The following is an 8,094-nucleotide window of genomic DNA, read 5'->3' on the forward strand; positions in this document are numbered from 1 at the left end:
TTCCTTGTGGTTAGCTTCAAGTTTCATAGTGTTATGGCCAGATAATAAGCCAGTCTTTTTGTCTTGTTTTTGATTTCAGTCTTTTTGTACTTGTTGAGGCCTGATTTGTAACCTAGTATGTGATCCATTCTGGAGACTGTCCCATGTGCACTCTAAAAGAAAGTGTATTCTGCTGCTTTGGGATGAAATGCTGTAAATGTATCTGTTATGTCCATCTGGTCCAGTGTGTCATAGAAAGCCATTGTTTCCTCATTGATTTTTTGCTTAGGTGATCCAACCATTGATGTAAGTGGTGTGATAAAGTACCATGCTATTATTGGATTATTATCGATGAGTTCATTTATATTTGTTATTAATTGTTTTATATATTTGGGGGCATAAATATTTATAGTTGTTAGATCTTCTTGTTGGATAGTTCCCTTTTATTTTGATATAGTGCCCTTCTTCATCTCTTGTTACAGTCTTTGTTTAAAGTCTAGTTTATCTAAGTATTGCTACTCCAGCTTTCTTTTGACATCCATTTGCATGATAAATATTTCTCCATCCCCTCACTTTCAATCTGCAGGTCTCTTAGGTTTAAAATAAATCTACTGTAGGCAGCATATAAATGGGTCTTGTTTTTTCATTCTCTCTGACATCCTATATCTTTTGATTGGAGAGTTTTGTCCATTTACATCCAGAATAATTATTGATAGATATGTATTAGTGCCATTTTATTACTTGTTTAGTCATTGATTTTGGAAATTTTCTCTGTTCCTTTCGTCTTTGTCACTTTTGGTCTTTCCTTTCCACTCAGAGTCCTCTTTAATATTCCTTGCAGAGCTGTTTTAGTGGTCTCAGTCGCCTTTAGTTTTTGTTTGGGAAACTTTTTACTTCTCCTTCTATTCTGAATGATAGCCTTGCTGGATAGATTATTCTTGGCTGCAGATATTCCCCCTTTGGCACGTTGAATATATCATGCCACTTTACTCTGGCTTGCCAAATTTCTGTGGAGAGATCTGCAGCTAACCTTATGGGTCTTCCCTTGTAAGTTAAGCACTTCTTTTGTCTTGCTGCTTTTAGAATTTTTTCTTTATCTCTAAAATTTGGACATTTAACTACAATATGTCTTGGTGCTGGTCTGCTTTTGTTGATTTTGATGGAAGTTCTCTGTCCCTTCTGGATTGGGATGTCTCTTTCTTTCCCCAGATTAGGGAAGTTTTCAGTTATTATTTCCTTAAATAAACTTTCTGCCCCCTTTTCTCTCTTCTTCTGGGACTCCTATGATATGAATGTTATTACATTTGATGGAGTCACTGAGTTCCTTAAGTCTACTCATGTGATCCATCATTCTTTTTTCCTTCTAAAAAAGAAAATATTTTATTTTATTTTATTTATTTTTTTTTTTAAAGATTTTATTTATTTATCTGACAGAGAGAGAGAGAGAACAAGTAGGCAGAGAGACAGGCAGAAGGAGAGGGAGAAGCAGGCTCCCCGCTGAGCAGGGAGCCCGATGCGGGGCTCGATCCCAGGACCCTGGGATCATGACCTGAGCCGAAGGCAGCCGCTTAACCGGCTGAGCCACCCAGGCGCCCCAAAAAAGAAAATATTTTAAATCAAAAGAATCAAAAACCATGGAAGGGATAAGTGGAATTTGAGATTATACTGATTTATGTGTATAATTTGCATGGAGAAGGAAAGAGGAGGTTCTAAATTGATGGGATTGCATGAGCAAAGTGAGGGAGGCTGAGTTGTGAAAATACTAGTTATGATCATAACAATTTTAGAATTTTGTATTATCTCTTAAAATTGGTGATTCATTTAGAGCAGATTATCATAACCATTGACTGAATACATAGTTCTGTTTATTTAAGAGGTCAGATGGTGTAATAAAAATAGCATAGTGTAGGGGTTAGGAAAGCGTTCACTGGGAGTTTTGTATAAGACATATTATATTTAGAATCCAAAAAAGTTGGACTTATATTTGTCTGTAAATGGATAATTTTCACCACCAAAGTCAGAATCCACACAGATAAAGGATAATCATACATCCTGAAAAGCATAGTCTAGTGGGCTATGAGTATACATATCTGTGTGCATGACACATATATTAAACTTAAGAGAAAGAGCAACATAGCAAATGAATTGAAAAAACGGGCCACCTTTCTTTTATTTCTAACAATTATAGAAGCAATTTCAAAAGTAGGAAGTATCAAAGAACATGCAGTAGAGAAGCAACCATTTAACCTTATCCTCAAACACAAGCATGTCACATGAGTTAATAATTGTAATTATCTGTAGAGTTAATGCCCTCAGAAACAAAACTTTCTTATATGCCAGTTGATTTTGCAAACCATTGCGGTGTTGCTAGGTTTTTCAGATGAATTACTATAGGAATTCAAGGCTTAAAGAAAATCATAATCAATAAGGTGTCATAAATCTCCATCACACCTGGAACTCAACTGTAGCAATTCTTTTATCCTCAATCCAAGGGTATGTTGTACACTTGCTAATGAGAATATCAGCATGATGGAGTATTAAACATTCCAGCACATTTTCATCATTACCACCAGGTGTGGGTCTCACCTAAATGAATATATCTGAAAACAGTGAAGCAGCTTTGAGGTCACAAAGTTGGTTACCGAGGTGAATTCCCAGTTCCCTTCATTATAGAACATCTGTACTTTATCTTCTAAAGTAGTTGTTGGGCTGTATTTTGTAATCCAACTGGGATGGCTTCCTATTAATTTTTTTTTTTTTAATCTATTGATGTTAAAACAAATAAAAACAATGAAGATTTTTTTTTTTTTTTTTTTTTTACTTTTTGGCTTAGTAGATCCTATTTATTTACTTTTTAATTTATAATACATTTTTTTTTATAATACAAGTGCTACAGTTAAAGAATGTGACAGTAACAGATTTATGGTATCCTGATTAACACAGCATGACTAGGGAAACATTTGACTGCGGTTTCTGGACTTCTGAAATGCACTGCACTCATTTGCAAAGGACAGCTAAACTGTATAGCTGTCAGAGAAACTAAAAAATGAACTACTACAATGTAGTTAATTCAAAGTGAGCTGAATAACGCAAACACAAATTTTACTTTCTATGGTGTTTTTCTCCAAATTCATCAGACCAGAGAATCTTGCATACAACTAAGGCAAAATCAAACCAAATTAAATAACTACACTTATCCAGGTATGTTAAAGACTTTTATTATTTATCTATTCACTTTTTGTTTACTATTTAGGCAGACATTAGTGACTTAAGATGGAATAGAGCCACAAAATTCCCTCTGGGTTGTTTATGAAGCTAACAATAATACCAGGCCAATACACAAATAATTAACCTCTGACTTGTTTCTCAAGGAACTCAGCTTGGCCATGTTTACCCTCAGTTGGTATTACTAACTATAGACTTCACAATTTTGAACAGGTTGCATGCTTTTAATATGGATTTGCACGAAGTTCTCTCACTCAACAATACGTGAATTTTGTAAATTAAAACAATGTCAAATAGTTTGTATGATGGCCAAAAGAAGAGGGACTCCAATATTTGGCCCTCAAGCCAAATGTTACTAAAGTTCACCATTCCTTATATGAAAATAGCAAAAGTTTCAGATGCTACCACAGAGAACAATCTATGTAGGAGTAACAGAGACATTTATGAGGACAGACCTTTATTTCTCTTACAAATATGGTCAGTATGAATCAATAGGTTAGAGAAATGTTATTCTAAATCCTAAACATGTTTCAATCAACTGTATTTAGTTCTAGGAATATAATTATTTACTTCTGAATTTATTTCTTCTAAACTATTTGTGTTGTCTCTAATACTAGACTAATGAAGTAAAATAAAATATTCTGTCTTGTGTAAAATTATAATGCTAATGATTTAAAAGATAAATATAATGCAATCATCATAATACATGTTTTAAACATGCCTGAAATATCGCTAATTAATTATCCATATCAACTTAACATAGAACATGTGCTACAACCATCCTATCTTTGACCTAGTATTTATTTAAGAGATTACCTACTTCCAACTGCCTATGCTGAAACTTTTTGTCAGGATGTTTCTTTGTTTTTTGAAAAATTTGTTACAATAAATATTGTTACATGATTTCAATAGATGAACAGATCAAAGTGATTTTTTTCTTATAATTTCCTTAAAAACATCCCCTTCCTCCCCTTCTTCCAAAATCATGTAAAATATTTTTACAACAAATGCATGAAATATATATATATTTTTATATATATAACTTAAATAAATAAATATATGTAAATTGTGTATATATTTAAATATATAATTTCTTTAAGAATGGAAAATATAGACCACAATGCAGAAGGTCCTCTCCTTAATAATTTTTGTGTTCTTTAATTTAAACCTGCTGAATTGGAGGTCGCATATGTAAGCCATTTACACAGGCAAGAAAGCATTCTGTGCCCAATTAGCACATGAAATTCAGTAGTGAAAGGTTTTTGGTGTTCTACAATTTGGTTTACATTGTGGAAGGCTAAATTTGGGGAAGGGTAGTAAATAGCTACGAAAAGGATATTCCTTTTTAACTAACTCACTGAAAATCTGCTACAAATTCCGGATAGAAGCACAAAGTGAATGTAGATTTTTCATAGTACTAGGCTAATGATAATACTTTAAAAACATCTTGAAGAATCTTGACAGAGTAAGGTAACATTTCGTTTATTTCAGGCTGATTTCTCTATTTGTATTCCATGCTCTTTCAAGCAGGTCCAATTTAGAAATACAACAAAACCTACAAAAACAAGTAATATATAAAAATTCAGTTAGATGCTGACATTCACAATACAAAAAAATTGTTCAATTTCTTAAAGTTCCCTGCATTTCAATACACACATCCACACACACCAAGCATTTGTGCATGCATGTGCTTATTTGCATTGAGGCTTGGAGCCTGACAAACTAGAGAGACAACTTTAGGTACAACTGTCTATTGAAGAGTTGTCAGCTGGAATGATGAAGCAGCTCTGAAATTGTAATGTGAGTGTATGGGACAGTGGTATTTAATTTAACAAAATAACACCTTGACTTTGTATCATACTTTGCCCCCTTTTTAAAGACAATTGCACAGAATCCTCATAACAGCTCTATGAGGTTGGTTGTAATTATAGACTCATAAAATGTCAGAATTGAAAAAGTCCTGTATTGTTATCTTGTCATCTCTTCATACTAAAGATAAAGAAACCATGGTTCAGAGGTTGGGTAGCAAACTTTAGGCCAAATTGGTATGATGGAAGAAGCACAGATTGTGACCAGAACATGGTGAATTCAAGATTCAGCTCAGCCACTCTTGAACTGTGTCAATTTCCTTGAGCAAGTAATATAACTTCATTGAATCTGTTTTCTCACCTGTAAAATATAGAACACAGTACCTAATTTTCTAACTTGTATAGATGAGTGAAACTGTGTTTGGAAAACAACTAACAGAGTATCTGGAACATAGTAGGTACTTAACTAAAGAAAATTCTATTCCTACTGGGCAGTCTACAATGCACACATGCACACACACACAAACACACATATGTTTTCAAGTATACACTTATTGGGACGCCTGGGTGGCTCAGTCAGTTAAGCATCTGTCTTAGACTCAAGTCATGATCTCAGGGTACTGGGATTGAGCCCCACATCAGGCTCTCTGCTCAGCGGGGAGTCTGCTTCTCCCTCTGTGCACACTCTCTCTCTTTCTCTCTCTCTCTCAAATAAATAAATAAAATGTTTTTTTAAAAAAGAATACATTTATAAGTTGAAGCAAGGTGTACCAGTACACAGAGAAGGGAGAGCCTTGACAAATCTAAAACACACACACAAACACAACTGTTTACAGACTTTGAAAATAAAACTGGGTCTAGGTTTTGCTAGTTGCCATACAGTTTTGCATAAGCTACCTAGAACAGGCTCAGAATAAAACTAGAAATAGCTTTGTGTCTATGCAATTGTCTAGGTGATAATGACATTGAAGGTGGTAGGATGGCCCTTTCTCTACCATATATTCTTTTGCTCTACTTGTATTGAAATCCCTTTATTCATTCTTTAGGTTTAGCATGCCCATTAAGATATAATTATATTTTTTCCTGATTACAACAACATACAGTTTGTTACAGAACTGTGAAAGAACACAAAGAAGAAAATAAAAAGTGTAGCTAACCCATCACCCAGAATAAACTAATGCAAATATTTTGGTATATTTCCTTAGTCTTTTATTTTCCATGAGTGTGTCCATGTAGTAGGATTATGATAGATAGATAGATAGATGATAGATAGATAAATGATAGATAGATAGATAGATAGATAGATAGATAGATAGATAGATGATAGAAGAGTTTTATCAGGGTCCAGGTTGAAAATGGCGGCAGCAGCGGTGGCTGTGTCCCGGCTGTCTGGGCTGCTAGGTTGGTCTGGGGCACAACTGGGGCGTTCCATGTCGAGTGGCGCCCACGGTGAGGAGGGCTCAGCTTGCATGTAGAAGGCTCTCACCTACTTCGTAATGCTCCCTGGTGTGGGTGTGAGCATGCTGAATGTCTTCCTGAAGTCGCCTCACGGAGAGCACGAGAGACCCGAGTTCATCGCCTACCCCCATCTCTGCATCAGGTCCAAGCCCTTTCCCTGGGGAGATGGTAATCATACTCTATTCCATAACTCTCATGTGAATCCACTTCCAACCGCCTATGAAGATGAATAAAGAGAACCTGGTTGACTTATGTCACTTAGCATAATCTCCTCCAGTCCCATCCATGTTGATGTAAAATTTGGGTATTCATCCTTTCTGATGGCTGAGTAATATTCCATTGTATATATGGACCGCATCTTCTGCTAAGTGAAATAAGTCAAGCAGAGAAAGTCAGTTATCATATGGTTTCACTTATTTGTGGAACATAAGGAATAGCATGGAGGACATTAGGAGAAGGAAGGGAAAAATGAAGGGAGGGAAATCGGAGGGAGAGATGAACCATAAGAGACTATGGACTCTGAGAAACAAACAGGGTTTTAGAGGGGAGGGGAGTGGGGGGATGGGTTAGCCCAGTGATGGGTATTAAGGAGGGCACGTATTGCATGGAGCACTGGGTGTTATACGAAAACAATGGATCGTGGATCACTACATCAAAAACTAATGATGTATTGTATGGTGACTAACATAACATAATAAAATTAAAAAAAGAAAAGAAAAGAAAAGAAAAGAAGAACTGAATCACTTTGATTGCATGTGCCAAAATAGATGCACGTAAATTCTCATGACATCTGAGTCTGAAAATGTAAAAAGCATATACCCAAAGAATATGATATCATCATTTCAAATAGCAATTTTTCCCACTGAAATGACAAAAGCATTGATTTAAACCAGCTTCCTAGAATTTATATTTGGGGCTTGGCATCAAACTGGTACTCAATCAAAATTTGTTTGAGGGTGAAAAAAAAAAATAAAGAGAACCTGGACCACCACCCAGTGGGGACCACAGAACTGGTTTGGACCATGACTCTGCACACGGACCAGAAAGGTCTATGGGACCTTAAGCTCACCTTCCTTACTTGTATCAAATGATGACCAGTATACTGATCTTCCATCTCTTTGCTTATGGCAGGAGATGGCTTAAATAAATAACTTAGATTGGTCCATGAAAAAAAGAAAAAAAGAAGAGTTTTATCAGGACCTTTTCAATCTTCATCTTGTGAGAATTTCCCCAATGCCATTAAATATTCTTTTAAGACAATTTTTGATAGCTACATGCTATTTCCATGATTGGACATTCCACAATCTATTTGAAATATATATATTTACTACAAAGTCAGTTTAATTAAGCCTAGTGCAACTATCAACATAATTTACTTTTCTACTCATGCAACTCTGTCCCTTATACTTATAGCCTCTTTTCTTCCAGGGAGGTAAAGTGTCCTGATATCCTAGCCAGGTGACAAACAATATATTGTCAGGTAGAGCATTAAAATAATTTTAAATTTGAAGTCTTTAGTCAGGATTTGTTCACTTATAAATTGTCATTCTCCACAACTCATTATTTTATTAATAGTTAGTTTATATCACCTGCCTGGCCCCTGAGGAGAGTTGTTTATGACTTT

General features: G+C 35.2%; 1 pseudogene; it reads left to right on the forward strand.

Annotated features, from left to right (window-relative positions):
- Positions 1 to 6,367: 6,367 nt before the first annotated feature.
- Positions 6,368 to 6,703, forward strand: LOC116621806 (annotated as a pseudogene).
- The last annotated feature ends 1,391 nt before the right edge of the window (positions 6,704 to 8,094 follow it).

This window comes from Phoca vitulina, unplaced genomic scaffold (genome assembly GCF_004348235.1).
Source record: "Phoca vitulina isolate PV1807 unplaced genomic scaffold, GSC_HSeal_1.0 scaffold51, whole genome shotgun sequence".
Taxonomy (NCBI): domain Eukaryota; kingdom Metazoa; phylum Chordata; class Mammalia; order Carnivora; family Phocidae; genus Phoca; species Phoca vitulina.